This window comes from Melanerpes formicivorus, unplaced genomic scaffold (genome assembly GCF_026170545.1).
Source record: "Melanerpes formicivorus ecotype bairdi unplaced genomic scaffold, bMelFor1.0.p_v2 SCAF_2, whole genome shotgun sequence".
Taxonomy (NCBI): Eukaryota; Metazoa; Chordata; class Aves; order Piciformes; family Picidae; genus Melanerpes; species Melanerpes formicivorus.
Genome location: NW_027142354.1, coordinates 11201534 through 11220593, shown reverse-complemented (window position 1 = coordinate 11220593; position 19060 = coordinate 11201534).

Sequence of the window (19060 nt, the reverse complement as noted above, 5' to 3'; positions counted from 1 at the left end):
AGTACTTTTCACCACCACAACCATCTATTAATGGTCAATAATTAGTAAGAATGTAGGATTCTGTGGTTTAAATAGTAACATGGAAAAGGGTGTCAGGTGGTAATCTTCAACATTTTCAACGTAAAATTAATTTATAAATTAATACCTTATTAAAGTTAAAAAGAAGGAAGACATTTTCTGGGCCTGAAAGGTAATAGTATCTGCTCAGAATAAATAGGGCATGCAGAGAACAGAAGCATTATATTCACCAATACCATCATCGCTGTTATTATTATACCATTCCACCCATAATTCAGTCTGAAAGTGTCCTTGATAAATCAGCTGTGGCCTGAAGGATAAACAACTGTACAAGTAGTCACCATCAGGGGAAGAAGGAACTCTGCAAACAAAGCCTCATGATTTGCTATCAAGGTTGTCTTGTTTTCAGATGACCTCTCTTTTTCTGAATTCTCCTTGGTAAAGGTTATTTGCAAATGCTTAGTAACCGCCGCTTCTGAACTCTCTCTCTGTGTCTTGTCATTGTAACATGAAACAAATAAATAATCCTTCACACTGATTATTTTATTTCATTGTTTTCTAGATTTCATGGTGATATCACAAAAACTTGACACTCTTCTTGAACTCTTCACCTCAGAATTTGACATGTTCTGTATTTCATATATCCCCCTGAGACTTGTGTCCTCTAGTTAATCTGCAGCACACAAGAAAGATAAATGGAAGGAGTCTTTTCAATGCAGAAACATTTCTGAAGACAAGACTTCATGCTTTCTACCTTTCTTAGTTTATATACAGTGCCCTTCCAAATAATATTAAAAAAAAAAAAAAAAATCATTCAGTTACAAATATTTGGTAACAGCTGAAAGTCAGACATGAAAAATACAAGCACCACAGCTGTGAAAAATGATGTAAATAACATGCAACATAAAAAAAAGTCAACAGGTGAGTAAACCCAAAAGGCACTATATGATAAGTAACAGCCCCTGATGGATAGCAATGGTCAAGATTGATCCTAATAGAAAAATGGGAAAAAAGCATGGGGTATTCCTGGACAAGAAAAACTCCAGGTGAAATCAGAACAAGAATGCAACAAAGAGTCACTCTAAAAAAAACCAACCAACCAACCAAAACAAAACAAAAACAAAACAAACAAAAAACACCCCACAAAAACAAACAGAAATAAACAATGGAAATTTCAAAAACTTCTTTAATACACCAGTGAGTATTTTTGAGGTGTATGCCCTTCTTTTTTTATATTCATCTTGCTTTTGAGGGCCTAGAAGCAGCATGCAGAGACTTTCTACAAAAGTCTGTAGCAATAGAACGAGGAGCAATGGTTTCAAACTAGAGAAGTGTAGATTTAGATTGGATGTTAGGAACACCCATGAGGGTGGCAGAACACTGGAACAGGTTGCCCAGGAAGGTGACTGGGGCCCCATCCCTGGAGATATTCAGTGTGAGCCTCAAAAGGGCTCTGGGCAAGCTGATCTAATTGAGGATATCCCTGCTTATTGTGGAGGGGGTTGGACTGCATGACTTTTGGAGGTCCTTCCAACCCAGACTGTTCTGCAATTCTGTGATTCATGTTGCTATTCTTGATAAAACATTGGAAAATTGAGGGGAAGAAAGAGGTATTCTAGATGGACTGCTGGATTCACTGGATATTATTAAAAAATATTCTAAGTAAATTCAGTGATTATAATTACCTCCATCTCCACTGAAGGAAAGATTTCTCTGTACAAAACTTTTTCCCTGTTATGAATTGAATGTTTTGCTTGCACTACACTCTTTGCACATTTGATCAACGAATGTAAGACTTTATTAAACTTTAAAGAGATCAATGAATGTAAGACTTTATTAAATCTTAAAGAGCTTAAGATAATACAGAAGGAGTTTATTTTTCTAGACATATTTTGCATTATAACTACCTGCAGTTCATTTTAGACCTGAAGAGTTTTATTTGCCAGGAAAAGAAAGGAATACACTTATCTTTAATATATGATCATTAAATAAACATCTTTCATGAAAGGGATTTGTTATATTAAAGAGTATTAAAATCATATCAGTCTGCTCTTTTGCTTTGAAAGGCTGCATACAAGTGAGGAAATACAGTCATGCTAATATAGAAAGGTATAAATAATAAGAAAAACTTCTCACTCTCTCTCTAAATAAAATCTCCATCATTTTACTTGCTACCCTCCCAGTCCTCCCTGACAGATTTATTCCAATTCATGGCTGACTTTGGGTAATTCTTTTAAAATTTCTACCATGGGGATGCAACCCCATCTAGTTTTCCATCAGATCTGAGTTTCAGCCTCTCTTTTCAATTCTAGATCAATCAGGGAGCCCCAAATGTCCAATCTTTCCAGTAATGCTTTCATTGTTAATGAAGGCAGGAAATGTAACTGAGCTTCTCTAACTACTTGTAACAACCAGATGCATGAACCAATTTGTTAGCTGAAAAAAAAAAATATAATATGTAATTCATTAAGGACTGGAAAAGGTCGCCTTGGGTCCAACAATGTTTAAATTTCACAGAAAAGCAGAGTATTTCTCTTGGACCTTCAGAAGACATCTTTCAGACAAGTGTGTCAAATGGGTGATGCAGTTTTAGGACTATTAATTCAAAGCAAATTCTACACACTATTAATGGTGCTCTCCAATTACCCTACGCCATTCCCCATCCTGACCATCCTTGACTGGTCTAACTGTTCCTGTTGAGAAATGATACAGCAATAATCAGCTGGGCTGATCTGTTACATAGGTGAAAACAGGCAGAGAGGGACTATATAGAGCTATATAAACTTTTCCTCCAAAATAGCAACTGCACAAAGAAGTGGCCTCTAAAAAGTAACATTGTTAATAGCCCCACTGTAAAAGTATGGAACACACTACTTCAAGTCCAATCCCCCCTGCACAGGTCTGGCAACAGACAGGTATGGTGTTCCTAAGGCTCTTGGTCACTATTATTAGAGCATTTGTCCTTCATTACTATTATCCACAACTATTATTGAAAAAGTATTGCTCTAGAGCAAATGCTGGGAAATATCTGAAAGTCAGGGTTCACCTGTGCACAAAAAGAACATATGAGTCATACACTTTTAGAAATTCAGATAAGATAGTTTGGGTTTGGTTTTTTTAATTTCAGAAAAAGTTAAACCATGTGAGGTTTGTGAAGGCTGTTGCACACAATTCTCACAGTTTTGTTAAAAGAGAACAAATATGTTTTCACTTATATCCTGCTCCTGCAGAAAATTCGCTTTCATGCACAGGTTTTCCCTATGTGCTGGTTTTGTTCCATTGGAGCTCTGTCTGGGCTCTACTGGTTCCAGTCAAACAACTCTGGATTATCCAAAGCGAGAAACACGTTTACCCACATCCCTATAAATCTCAGATGCTTGCTTGAAAATGCTGCCAACAGGTGGTTAACTGCTACCGTCCACTGCAAACAATTTTCCAGCATTGGCATGAAGATGCTATAGTAATGGATGGTACAAAACAAACAGTTCCTCAGACCACACACTAGGCTTATTGAGGCCAAGAAGCAGCCATCAGATGGCAACAATTTTGTCACCACTAGCACAGAACATAATGGAATATGTGTCCTGGAGCTGAAAGCTCCATATCTCATTAACTATCCCCTGAGTCATGCCTGTCACCACTAGCTTTAAGTTTTAATTTCCTTGCTTTCACTGGTTGTCAAGGCTATTTGACTGTATCTCTTTTGTGTTTAATCAGCAGTACCAATGCTTCTGATGAGATTATGCTGCTAACCTGGTGCTTCAGGAAGTCACAAACATAGAATTGTTTATACAGGAACAAATTAAGTACAGCTCTTTACTTTGAGATAGAAAAATAACTGTGAAGTCCTATGAAACATAACATCTTTAGCAAAAATGCTTTAGAGAGCTAGATTATCAAATGTAACAGTTCAGTGGTTCAATTCATACCTGACAGGCTTCAAAGAATATATATGCAAATTGATCTCCCAGCTGCAAGGGTAATTAACATGGCCTGCTGCAGGGGGCTGTTCTTCTACCCATTCTGTTTCATTATTATTATTGTGACTTTACATTTTTCCTAAACCCACTGTCTTTTGGTATGGAAATAAATTTAACTTCCTGCTTTATGTAAACTTCATTACATTACAATCAGCAGGGAATCTAGTCTGCTGGAATTGCTAATGTTTGAAAACCAATATAGCCTGACATAAAGCTTAGAGCTGTACAAATACTTTTGTTGTTGATATTATGTACTTCTGTTTTAAGGGACTATAGTAAGCCTGATCCTTCCCTCATACTTAAATGAGTTTAACATCAAGACAGACCTAGTAAAGGACCAGAGAAGTCAATAAATATTGTAACTTGCTGTTTAATCTATTTTTTGCTAAGGTATTCACATTGTATTTGCACTCAAGCCTGCAGACTTTTTTCCAAAGCAGCCGTAACTGTATAGCATTTCATTCAGTATTGGATCCATCAGCCATATGCTGTCATATAGAATACAGAATAGAATACAAAATTTACCAGGTTGGAAAAGACCTTTGAGATCACTGAGTCCAACTTATCACCCAACACCATCTAATCGACTAAACCATGGCACTGACTCAGCCAGTCTCTTTTTAAACACTTCCAGTGATGGTGACTCCACCACCTCCCTGGGCAGCCCATTCCAGTGGCCAATCACTCTTTCTGTGAAGAGCATGAACTGAAGTATGTGGTCCTGTTTCCACAGAAAGATGTGCCCTCTGTATTACACATTGCAAATGCTGCCCATATGGTTATGAGGCAACACCAAAACTATTCTCCCACTATATAGAAAGAGTGCAACTTACAGCTAAGTAGTAACATTACACATGCCTGGGAAAACTATAGACACAACAACCTTACTGATCTTGGATACCTTTCATAACCAGAAACTTGTCTGTGAAGTCATTTCTATAAATTATAAAGCAAAATTGTGTTAAATAATTTTAAGCAAATGTTTACATGTAGATATAAAGTAACAGGTATATCTATAGTCTGTAACTGGATAGAATTTCCCTCACAGAGAGTCATCAAAATCAGTTGACTTACTGCAGGCATAAATGAAATACAGGCCACCACACATTTCCATGTCATACATTTTTCTGCCAGAGTTTGATATTACTTTTTCCACAAAAGCCTTTATAAGCTTCAAACAACTTATACTACAGTGTGCATGCAAATGTGTACATGTACTTAACCACTTACCCATGTTACACAACGCTGAGGAAATCCTATCAGTGATTGTGTTATTTTGTTAAACACTCAGGCAGTTTCCTCATCAAATCAGTGTCAGCTACACATGCAGAAAAACTCAGTCTGTATGCTACCAGATTTAGGCCAGTGCCCTGGAGGGTCAGGTCATGCCCTGTATTTATCTTCATTTGATGCCAGAGTGCTAAACAACTAGATCTCTTCTGCTGCCTGCACACTATTGCATATCCAATATTTAACTGAGGTTAATTGAATGTATGTTAAAAGGACTCTGATGGGAGTATGGAAAGAATCTCTGCTGCATGGGTGGATAAAGTCAATCCTGACCCTGGATATCAACCCCCATATCTTTCCAGAAACTGAGTAAATGGACTATGAAAGGGGAAAAAGAAAAATATGACAGGGATAGAGGACTAGCTGTTTGAATTCGTTTTACATTTATGAAGATATATTGTTTGAAGCATTAACAGATGGGCTTCTTCAATGGTGTCTTATAGAATTAGGTACCTATTTCCCTTTGAATTTTATTGCTGGTTGAGAGTTTATCTTTCTTAGCCTCCTTAGAATAAGCCAACCTGCATTTTGGTCTGAACAGAAGACTTCATAAATTATATGTTGCCAGTATGGTAAATTGCACCTTTATGAGGCAATTTCTGGCAGATTAGCTGATGTGCATCACCACAGCTTCACATTCAAGTGATTTGGACGTGGCCCATAATGAATAAGACATTCGCAGTAACAGAACACCGATTTTGCATTATTATAAACCAGGAGCTGACAGCAGAATACTGATTTTGCATTATTATAAACTGGGGACTGAAAGTTACTGCTGTCTGGCAAGTGTTCAGCAATCATTTGTTGGCAGGCTCAGCTGAAAGGCCATGGACTGGGAGAGCAGGGAGCTTGAACATATCTTTCTGTGAATTTCTCAGGTCAGTGTTGAGAAATACTTCAGTGCTCCAGGAAGGGGCTGAGAGTTAAGTTTGCCATTGCCACACATACATCATGAAAGAACAAACTCTGAACTTTCAGCACAGAGAAACCTCCACTTTCCACAACCCACAAAATTCAGGTTTTAAAATAATTACAGAGAAAATGGCAGACCTGTAATACAAACATGAAATGTGACAGCATAAGAGGACAGTCCCAAGCATGGACTTATTTTTTTCACCTCTTTCCAGTTTTGCTGTACTGCTGAAAAGGATGAAGAGGCCAACAAAAATTCTGCTTCTGTAATTTTCCACTGCATCTGTAGAGTGGCTTTTTAAATGCCACTTGACCTTGAATGCAAAAATATTCTGTCCCTTATCAGTCCTGTCTTTTCACTGCCTGGCTTACATCAAATTTACATCTTCCCTTACTGTGGAGGTTCTTGTGATAATGAATTCAAGCAAGTACCTGTGCTCCAGAAATGCATTCCTCTTCACTGTATAAAAAGAGGAGAGCAGATGCCTTTCATCTGTCACTTGTCATTTGACTCTGACCTATGGGCGCTGGAACCACACATTAGCTCTGCCTCAGAACCCACCATGTCTATGGAGGCCTGTCTATGGGGTTTACAGGAATACAATGCTCAAGTTTTTTAAAATTAAAGACCTCAAGTCATCCTTACATAATAACAAACATTTCTATTTTGTTACCCTGCACATCTTTTACTCCATCCTCTCTATAATTCTGGTTTGCTATACTTAGTGAGAATTTTTGCATATGAACAAAAATACTCACCTGAATAAGAGCTAATAAAGCCAAGCTTTTAAATTATACAGCTGTGGATTCAGTTGTACTATGAAGGCAACTTCATAATATATAGTGCTCTGTATTACTCCAGACAATGGATGACAGCAAAGCTGGGATATGTGGCGTCGGTGGTCTTCTTGTGCATGACTGCAAGCAGACAGTGGAGTGTCATATGGCGTGCAGGCATAGTCTTGACTACTGCCTAATGCATAGGAGTAAGAAGCGAATAAGTAGAAGGAAAAGTCCGCTAGACCTTCCCTCCTACTCCCATGTGTATGTGTTTTTCTGAGCAGAAGAAGCAGTTGTATGCTTGAGAGTGGCTATCTTCTGTAAGGCCTGCTACTGATTCCTTTGGAGTGTGCTCTGAGACAAACTGCAACAAAAGGTAAATCCAAGAAAGAGTAGGATATCATGGATTAAATATCATCTCTTCACAGGTTAATTAATGCACACCTAAATTGTGATGCATTCAGTTAAAAATGCGTGTAAAAGTATTTCACACCCCTGGCTATTTCTATTGACTTTAACACACTCATTTTACAGCCTGGAATAAAGATGCTTGTCTGCAATGCTCCTGCTAGAACCTTTTAATAAATTGGAGAAAATATGGGGCTGTGAAAAAAAATACTATCCTTCTGTGGTGGGTTGAAGAGCCGATCCTTCCTTCCTACCATGGGCAGGAAATATGAGACTCAGAAGTGGTGGGAAGTTTAAATGGAAAAGCAGTGAATATTTTACAGAGAACCACAAACACAGTGATAAAAGGAGATCCCAAAGCATACCCAAAAGCATCCCAACACATTTCTCTCCCCACCTGAGGGTACACCCAAAAACCCCCAGGGCTCTTTCTTCCCCCCGTCCTCCACTGTTAGGCTAATCTTAGCTGGCCAGATCTGAGACTGCCCTGAGACTTCTCCTCACAGCCTTAGGCCTAGCCAGGCCCAACAGACCATGAGATGACTCCACCCCCATTACCAGACAGGAACCATCTCCATAGGAGAGGTGAGGGAAGAAAGAGAAAGTGCAGAAACCCTGCTGATGGTTTTATAGGGAGCAGGGCATTATGGGATGAATACGTAGCTTCCTGCGTCCACCCACTGGGCAGACCCTCGGGACATCGCAGGTATAGCTTGTGTGGTGGCAACAAGAGGCGCTCAGCCTAAACCACCACATGCCACCCCTTATTTCATACCCTAATCCCTGCACCCAAAACATATCATCAAATTAGAAATCTTCAGATGACATGCCTAGCAAAGTCCAAGGTCATGGGTTCAAGCCTGCAGTGGGCAGCAGTGTCTTCCCTTTTATACCCTAGCTGGGCAGGGAGGGGGAGTGGAACAGATTCAGTTTCCCAGGGAGAAAACACCCTGCAGGGAGGGCAAAGCACTCCCAAGGCCTACCCCCCCGTGCTTCCAGGATGGGCATTAACCCATCCATCACACCTTCCATGTCCCAAACAACAGCAGTTTACATGAAAATACCTTAAGGAAGTTGAGGGCCTCCTTAAATTCTTTTGCCCCTTTTCAAAAGACCTTCCAAGAACTTATGTAGGGTTCACTACCTGTCTCTGTAGCATAGAAATTGCAAGTACCACTGCTGCACAGCAGATGTTGGACTTTTTCTGTGGAAGAATTGCTATTCTCAGATACTTTTTGTCTAGCTATGAAGGCAGGAAGAACAAATGTCCTAGGGGCCACCTAACTGCAGTCCTGAAGAAAACTCTCTGATGATATGCACTCCAGCTAACACTGGAGCAGTGTCAGCAGCAAAAGAAACAAACTGTGCTTTGCCCATCATGTGCAGAATGGAGAGAAATATATTGGAGACGTTGCAATTTACCTAGGCAGAAAATCTGATGAACTTCACTCTCCTATTATGATTCACAGGCTCAGAGGCAATAAAGATATCATGATGTTAAAGCCACAACCCTTGCAGGAGTCAGTCTGGGAACTGTGATCACCCCACTCACTAAGGAGTCCAGAGGAAGGCCATGAAAATGGTCAGAAGGCTGGAGCATCTCTCTTATGAAGACAGGCTGAAAGAGTTTGGGTTGTTCAGCCTGGAGAAGAGAAGTCTCTGGAGAGACCTTATAGCAGCTGTCTAGTATCTGAGGGAGACCCACAAATAAGCTGGAGAAGCCCTATTTACAAAAGCCTGTAGCACTAGGACAAGAGACAATGGTTTTAAACTAGAGAAGAGCAGATTTTGACTGAATATTAGGAAATTCTTTACTATAAGGGTGTTGGAACAATGGAACAGGTTGCCCAGGGAGGTGGTGGAGGCCCCATCCCTGGAGACATTCAAGGTCAGACTTGATGGGCCTCTGAGCAACCTGATCTAGTTGGGGAGAAGTGTGGCCAGCAGGTCAAGGGAGGTGATTCCCCCCCTCTACTCAGCTCTGGTGAGACCCCACCTGGAGTACTGCATCCAGTTCTGGAGCCCCTATTACAAGAGGGATATGGAGGTGCTGGAACATGCCCAGAGAAGGGCCACGAGGATGATCAGAGGGCTGGAGCACCTCTGCTATGAGGACAGACTGAAGGAGTTGGGGCTGTTCAGTCTGGAGAAGAGAAGGTTCTGAGGTGACCTAATTGTGGCCTTCCAGTATCTGAAGGGGGCCTACAGGAGGGTTGGGGACGGACTTCTCAGGATCTCAGGTAGTGATAGGACTAGGGGGAATGGAATGAAGCTGGAGGTGGGGAGATTCAGGCTGGATGTGAGGAGGAAGTTCTTCACCATGAGAGTGGTGAAGCCCTGGAATGGGTTGTCCAGGGAGGTGGTTGAGACCCCGTCCCTGGAGGTGTTTAAGACCAGGCTGGATGAGACTCTGGCCAGCCTGATCTAGTGTGGGGGGTTTGGAACTAGATGATCCTTGTGGTCCCCTCCAACCCAGACTGATACTATGATACTATGATGTCCTTGCTTACTGAAGGGGGGCTGGACTAAGATGACCTCGTCCAACCCAGTGTATTCTATGATTCTATTCTATTATGTTTCTGACTCATTTCACACATTTTGAAGGAAAAATTTCTCAGCAATACCTAGACGCTGTTTGTCTGCAAGGTAAGAACCCATCAAGTTATCAAGTGAGGGGAAAAAAAACCACAAGCATTTGGACTGAACATACTAACACTGTATTAATTTTTCTGTAAATTAAGAAGGAACATCTGTTTAATTCAGAAATGTGTTGTGGATTTAATTAGTTTCATCAAATAGATGACTCTTCCCATGGAAATTGATGCAGAATGATGCTTCTGAATCTGGCTGATCTAAACACGGAACAAAGTGCCAAGGAAACTTATTACAGCTCTTGGGGCTCTGTATTTCCTGCAGACAACTCAAAACTTCCTGCAGGATTAGGAAGATGCTGCTGATCTTGCCCACCAGGCCAGTGTCAGCAAAGAAGCTAACCAGGGATGTCATAGATACAGTGTCCTCCGCAGGGACAGCTTGGTAATCCTACACGGAGCTTCCAAGCTTCAAAAGTCCTTTGGACCCTTCACCTAAATGTTTGCAAGAGCTGATATAAAATATGAAAGGATATTGCTATCATAAAAAATGTTTTAGACGATACAACATTTAGTTAAATATGCTAGGAGTAGTAAGTGAAAGCATTTTTCAGTTACTAGCAGTATGATATCTGCAGGTTCAAAAACCCGGCAACACTCTCGTTAGATCCCCCCTCTCTCCAATGATGATCCTCTTCACTGTCAAACCTACACAGAGAGCACAAAATGGTATATGGACAAGTATGGATTACACAGACCTATAAAATCATTCTGAATCTCTGACATGCAGAGCAGTCAGTGCAGCACTAAAGAGGTACACACCTTTGGCTTTTCTCAGATTGCTTTTCCCTAGCTGTTGGCATGACAATAGCTGGGTATCCCCTGTGGTAGACAGAAGAGCTGATTCTGTAATCCCACAGCAGCTGAGTTGGTTCAGTGTTTTCTGGGCTCCCTAGTGAATGGGGTGATCACAGCTCCCAGGCTGTAGGAATACAAGCCTGGAAAAGCTCTGAGAAGAGGGGAGAGGAATAGGGAGAAGCTGAAGGTAAAGGAAAGACTGTAATAATCTGAATAGGGCAATAAGTCTATTAAACTCTCAGCTATTTGCTTTACTCACTATACCAGTTTTCTGGATAGGAGGTTAGGGACATGAGGGTGGAGCATCTATGGCATCATTTTCAGGACAATGTTAAGGAATACAAAAGCATCCCTCGTGGAGAAGGTCCTTATTGCTTGCAACCATTTAACAGACTCTATCCTTCTCAGAGAGCTTGGATCTGATTCCATGCTCTTGACTGAAACAATAAAAAGTCATTGTATTCTGTGTATCAGGTATTCAAGTTCAAGTATACACACTATTTCTTCGTTAATTCCCACTTTTCCATCTGGAGATGTCTACAATCCAGTGATAGGGCTTCATAAAGCTCACTGATTCCAGGTGTAGCTTTTAATTCCTGAGTTTTTGTATGAAGCATTAGGTACACCGAGGCCTGTAAATACAAATACTGTGACATAGAAAAATACCACCATAAAGTCTCTAAACTTTGGATGGGTGCTTTCACTTTTCATTTTGAGTACTTGCTTATTCTTATTCCTACACCAGTTTTTCTACCTTGACAACACTTTTGTCTGGGTCTGCTTGCTCATTTAGAGAAATCTAGAGTCAGTAGTTTAAGCACAGGGCTCACACCATGACCCAGCACCAGGAGATTTACAGCTATGGGGAGAATGTCATAAATGCTGAGTTAGATTAACAGTACTACTAGCAGCACCCCATTTCCCAAGTTAACTGCCTCTAGTCTGTTGCTGGAGTTCAAGTTTTCTTCTACTTCAGACAAAAAAAAAAGTGTTATTTTAGATAGCATTAATATGAGTTCTTCAGTAACCTCTCTTCTTTGACTGAGGCAAGTGAATGCAGCTTGCAGATAAATGGGTGGTCTTTTCTGGGAGAGAAAAGGGCTAGAGATGATAACTTGTGACTCAAAAGAACTAGATGAGGCCATGAAATTATTCACTGATCATTTTGGTGACAACATTCGGAATTGTAATACGCAAAAATGTTCTGGGAAACATCTACTTTATCTAAGTGCTTTAACAGTGGCTAAGTGCACATAGATCTATGCATATTTGTGGACATGGCTTTTTGAAAGACAGTATCATAAGAAATTGAAAGCAAAAACATTTTTATATACAGCCATGTTTTTTATATAATTCAGTTATTCAGTTTCTATTAAACTTTTTCTAGCATCTGACTTTTGGGATTTTCACATTGAATAACTCATGCCTTTAAAAATAACTAAATGTTCTTCCTAATACAGGGGTTATTTTCTCTTTCTGAAAAGGAAGATTTTAAAATACTTTTATTCAGTAGTTTTTGTTGTTTTGGTTTGCTTTTTAATTTTGGATGGATTAAACTGGAAGACTATTTCCCCCAAAAAATCTTCTGTAAGGTGTAACTAGCTTTTCAAACCAATTTCACTAGAGATGTAGAATACTAGCCCTACCACACTGAGTTTTATTACTCCTAGAAATCGCAGGTAAGCATTAATAGCTTTTGTGAAGGCTAAATTTTGCAGGAGTGTAGTGCACTTAATCTTACATATTCTTTGGTTTTCAAGAACAGATATTTCTCTTCAAATCCTTTAAAAAAAATGTTTAATGAAGTTTTGTCTTCCCATGAAGTGACAGAATGTCATTCCAGCCCCACAACAGTCTCCAGGAGATTCTTCCTGCAGTTAATTTCCTCCTGTAAATTCTGTAGTGAGAAGATCTTGCACACATCCCTGAGGTTCCTGTGCTAGCAGATGGTATCAGCTACAGAACTAGTAGATGCAGAGAATGTTTGTATACATGGACCCTGGATCCTAAGATTCAAAATGCTGATTTAACTGGAAGACCTACATTTAGAAACAACACCTACTTGCAGTGGAAGCCCAGCAGCTTTGTGCACAAATGATATCTGACAGAATAATGAAGTCATAGGTGAGAGGAGGAGTACTTTCAGGACCTGCAATTTAGCCAGTACCAAATCCTACTACTGTTTTCCAATTAGCCAAAAGAGGGGGCTAGTTCATTCCTTTTTTTCATGTTTTCCTAAACCATGTTTCTACTTCCTGACCTTGGGTATTGGAATAATCCTGATGGAAAGTAAGGTGGAATCTTCTCCAGTGACACCTTTATTACTATCATATTGGCTCACAGTGAGGATCCTTTCTTTCCATTTTTTTCACAACACTTCCATCTGCATGACTGGACTTCGGATTAAAAGGCCACAGTATCCTGCAACTTTGTTGGACCACTTCATGGTGTCAAAGTAACTGCAGCAAGCAAAGAAGACCAGTTGGACAGTGCATATTCACTGATCATAATATCCATTAAACTGTTCTTTGCTTATATGCCAGCAGAGAATCAGGAAAATAGAAGTTGTTACACAAGTTTCAGCATCAAGTATCTCTGACTTATTGCTGTGATTATACTAATTGCTCATCTTCCTAGTGGGAGGTTGCAGGAAGCAGTTTTGAAGTAATCAAGCTGAAATGTGGCCTTCTATTTATAAGAGACCTAGAAATCTTACCCTCCCAAAAAGCGTATCTAATTGAATCTCTAAAAAAGCAGCACATACCATTTCTCTTTCCTCCCTTGGAATCTCACACAAAAGTTTATGATTCAGTTCTTCCTCACTGTGAATAAAGCATGCTGCCCAAGTGTTCTGCAGACAGTTATTTGTTATCCTGCTTACCTAGGCTTTAAACCACACAGCAAAAGTTCTGCAGCCCTGTATTAACTTCAAGATCATCTCAGAGAGTCCTACAGTGCCATATAAATGCACAGAATCCCACCTCCTAGGCACCTCAAATTAAAAAATTAACAATATTTCATATTTGCATGAAGAATTTTGACCCAAAGCCATTTAATGTTGTGATCTATGCATACAGCACTAATTAAAAGAGTAGATCCTATCTACCACAAGTTAGCCACAAGGAAATTCTCCACCTGATGGGAAGGGATAATTTGGTTCAAGAGCAATTTCATCTGTACTAATCACAGTAAAGTGAGGCCTTTCTCTATTTTAGACCTTCTAAGTAAATAAAAGGCCAAAAGTCAATTTACTTCAAATATATAGAGAGACCAGTACCAGGAGGATTTCAACCATTATTTCTGATTGATCTATTGAGAGCCTTTGTGTCATAAAGCCAGGGTAGCTTTCCTCAGAGAAACAAGATCATTGTGTTGAGAGAAGGTTAAATTTCATCATAGATCACTGGCAGGATTTTGTTGTTGTAGGTGTTGTTCTGGGGTTATTTCCTAGTTTATGACTATGGTTTCTTGGTAAAACTGTGCACATAGTCTTAATAGGTTGTTCCAGGAAAGTCAAAATTACTTGATAGCAAAGGCTATATTTTGCCCAATACTTTCAACCAAAGAAAAAGAAAACGGAAAATCCAAGTGAACCGTTCTGACATTTCCGAAGCACTTCATTTATAGGCACATGCAATAAACACAAAGGAAATAAAAACCTAAATCCTCTCTGGTACTGAAGAAAGCAACATAAATGACTTTTTTTTCACAGTACATGCACTAGTAGGGATTTTATAGAAGCTGCACAAAACAGGTTAGAATCCCTCCTCAGCACAAGGGGATTTGCAGGCATGCGTTTCATCTCCCAAGGAAGGGTCTTACCCACTGACTGCCCCACAGGTATTCTGGGGGAGAGGAGATGCAAGAAAGACAAGACATGCCTTCAGGTTATACTTACCTTTACTATGAATATGGATTTATGGGACTGGCTTTAGATATGAATTAAGCTGACACGAGTACTTGGTTCTTTAAAGTCTATCTAAGAGCTCTCTTACCTAAGCTCTGGTATTTCTGAATTTAAAACAAATGTCTCCCAAAATTGTACAACGATAGCAACATGACCATGGGGGGGAAAGCACATCTCAAACTAACATGTATGTCAAGGCACCTTCCTAGCAGATGAGGTATCATTTTAACCACTTTTGGCAAAAGAATTTAATGTTTTCCTACGCACTGTATGAATGTCCCACAGCTGAACTTTTCAGGGAAATGGGTTGATGGCTCCGTAAAGTCTATTTTCAGACAGTATTCATCCACAGATGCCAAATGCTGAGACACAAGAAAAGAGGGGTTTAGAGGGAAGAACTTAGCATGGGAAAGTGGAAAGATTAGGGAGTATCATTTGATTGTTTTATTAGACAGACTTATAGGAGTCAGAGGCCAGGGAGAAAAGATCGCTCTTGAAATAGGATTTAAAAACAGCCAGAAGGTCACCAAAGCAAACAGCAGGCTATCTGTTACAGAAGCTAAGATTCATGAAAGACTAGGCAAAAAAAGTCCAAAATCAAAAGCCTTCATCTCCCGCTATATATCATCACAAATCAATACAAACCAAGTAACTCACAGAAAGAGGCAATTTTGTGTGTTTGTTTGCAAGCCCTGATGGATCTATTGGTTGGTATACCTATTGTTCCTATCCTTGATGTGACATACACTGCACAGGTATCATGATGTATATAAGCCATGAAAAACTACAGTGTGTTTCATTACCATGAGAAATGCAGAGGTTGGCTGCTTTTGACAGCCAGTGATGTTATTAGCTCGCCTTTTGCGTTGGTAGCTGAAGAAAATTCAGTCAACATATTTAAACCTTCTGAGCAATCGCAGCACATTGTGATCTTACCAAAGCAGCTGATAACGACTGAAGTACAAGCTCTGCGTCAGACAAGCAGCAGCTGGGGGAAGGGAACTCTGCTCTCTTTCCTCCCCCACGCCAGCCCAGCTTGTAGATCAAGCTTGTCATCCCTTTCAAGGCAAAAGGCATTGACATCTTTCTTCCTCAAATAACAGAGAGAGAAGGGAGCTTACCAGCGCACTGGAGTTTTATAGAGTGGTGAAAACACACAAAAGCACTTGATGGTTCTAAGAGAGCACAGGGAGGACAGCCCAAACCTACATGATGCTGGGAGTCCAGCATAGACTTTACATTGTAAACTGAATTAGGCTCTGGTCCAAGACAAACCATGAACTCTGCTGACTTAATTTCAGCTCCTCTCTGCAGCCTTTCACTAAGAGTTGTAAAGGTTCCTTCTGAGCTTTTTCAAAGTAAGGAAATCCAAAGTGGTCTCCAATTTCGGTTGTGCACTGTGGTGAAAGTAGGCTGTCTAGGAGGAAAAGGGGGGCTAAACTGGCCAGCCCTTTGAGTTCAGTCTGGGTCTCACATATGTAGGAGTGCAGGAATTCCTCAGCTTCACATTTGGAAATGGGCCCGGGTCAGTAAGTAAAAATAGAAAAGTGTGTATGCAATTCTAAGAAGCTCAGCTGCAAGGAAGGGGGAGACAACTTTCCTGTAGACCTTGAGTCAAGCTTTTCAGAAGTTTCAAGGACAAAGATGAAGAAACTACAGGGCTCCATTTCATTTTGGAAGTTACAGTTCATTATTCTGCACAATGAAAAACTATTCCCAACAAAATGAAATCAGGTGTTCTTTTAAATCTTGTTTTATAGTTTTCTTTAAGAAAAAACAAAACCATTTAGGCAAAATATCCACACAGAATCTCCATGGTTATTTTATAGCAGGACCACATTTTAACCATTAATTTTTTAACACTGGATAAGGAGGATGACCAGATTTTCTGTACATGTAAAGCTCATGGAAATTCCCTGTATAGGCCAGAGCACAAGGTGCATCTACCTGGAGAAGGTAAGCACAGAGAAAAATAATGAGTAGCTAATATGGGATTAAAACATCCACCCCTTGATCCTATCCACTAGGTGATGTGTTGCACAGGACTCAGGGAGCAATACCTACCTGTATGCATAGCTATGTGAGTGTGTTTGTGTGTGTGTGCGCAGCTGTATCTGCATAAAAAGGAGGCAGCTGCAGGTGGAGACACAAAAGCCAGGCCACCTCTGTCTATTTTTGGTGTGTTTCCCCCTCTTCCCCTACCCCCCCACCTTTCCCCGTTCCCCCCCCCCTCCCCCCCCCCCCCAATATAGTCTGGCTGCTACTGCTGCTAAAGGAAGAAGCAAGAGCCAGGAGGAAGCGGCAGCATGACCTAGAAATGGCACTGCTACTCCTTCCTATTTCCCGGTGAATCTTGACTTTCCAAAGCTTTCCCTGATGCTCTTTGTGCCCTATCTTATTTTTCCCATGGCAGAAGGGGCATGGCCTGGCATACCTGCTGCACTACCCTGGGTCACATAACTGAATTTTGTCTACCAAAAGCAGCCTTAAGGTAGCTCTGTGGTGAGGCCCCTGTGGTCCGCCATGCCAGCGTCCATGAGCCAGGCTGATCTGCCCCTTTGACTTCCTGGAACTCCCGTGTCCCACAGGCCCCAGGCTGGCACTGAAGGTCCCACAGAATGACACCAGTGTGGGAACAGGCCAGCTGCAGGTGAAATAAATGGGGCTGCAGAGCCAGAGTAGATCCCTCTGGCAGACTACCATCAGTGGCAAGATATACAGCATCCCTGAACAACCAAGGAAATTTTGAACTTTCCCTAGAAGTTACTAGACCAGATATAATGAGGTCAACTTCTTGGGCCTTTTCTTTCCAAATATCTGTTTACACCAACACAGAAAAGGTAGAGACATAACTACTGTGAAGCCATCCAACGAGATCTGGACAGGATGGAGAGCTGAGTGCCAGCAAACCTCACGAAGTTCAATAGGGACGAGTAGAGGATCCTACATCTAGGGAGGAACAACAATAGGCACCAGTACAGGTTGGGGGCTGCCCTGATGGAAAGCAGCTCTACAGAGAAATACCTTGGAGTCCTAGCAAGTTCTCCATCAAACAGCAATGTGCCCTTGTGGCCAAGAGAGCCAATGGGATCCTGGGATGCATCAAGTAAAATGTGTCCAGCAGGTCTAGGGAAGTTCTTCTACCTCTCTACTCTGCCCTGGTGAGACCACACCTGGAATACTGTGTCCAGTTTTAGACTCCTGAGTTCAAGAGAGACAGGAACCTGCTGGAGATAATCCAAAGGAGAGCCTCAAGGATGATTAGGGGACTTGAGCACCTCCCCTATGAAGAGGGAGTGAGAAACCTGGGGCTGTTTAGTGTTGAGAAGACAGAGGGGATCTGATCAATGTCTATAAATATCTGATGGGTGGGTGTGAAGTGGAGGGTGCCAATTTCTTTTCAGTGGCATGCAATAATAAGAAAATAATAAGACAAGGAACAATGGGTACAAGCTTGAACATAGAAGATTTCATTTCAACATGAGGAGAAACTCCTTTACAGTGAGGGTGACAGAGCACTGGAACAGACTGTTCAGAGAGGTTGTGGAGTCTCCTTCTCTGAACACATTCAAAACCCACCTGGATGCATTCCTATGCAGACTACCCTGGGTGATCCTGCTTTGGCAGGGCAATTGGATCTGATAATCTCTGGAGGTCCCTTCCAACCTCTAATGTACTGTGATAGTGGCCCCTAGAGGGACCATACTTGTATGGGTAAACAAACTTTCCATTTTAAAAAATTAACACCACTGTCAGCCTCACTGGTGTCTATTTGGATCCAAGATAGCATTTTATTTCTATTTCACTATAATAATTTGCTCTTTTGTTATTTTCAGGGCAATAGTAATAAAATAATTTTCTGTGGAACAAAAACAATCTAAATTAGAAACAGATCAAGCATGAAATAGATCAAGCAGGCTATAGCTTAAATAACAAATAAAATTACAAGTAATTTTATTTAATTATATTGCTCAGTTTCAGTTGTGTCCAATAATGAATGTGCTCTGGAATGACCCTCAGATTAAATAAATGCTAGAAAGAACAGGACTCTGTTGATTCGGATTTCTGACTCTTCCAAATCAGTTTTCAATTGGTTAACATTTCTATTAATAACAAAAATCAACTCAAAAGAAGAACAATGACAGTTTTCACAGTACAGGTCCACTTGTCATCCTTGAATGTTCTTACAAGATACTTCATGCCTTTCAAACTGCTGAGAATTTATACTGTGATACTGTAATTTAGGCAGATAGGGGAAGGAATCAGCTCCATGTTTTCCAAAACAGTATTCTCCAACCTGTGATCACCATAAACCT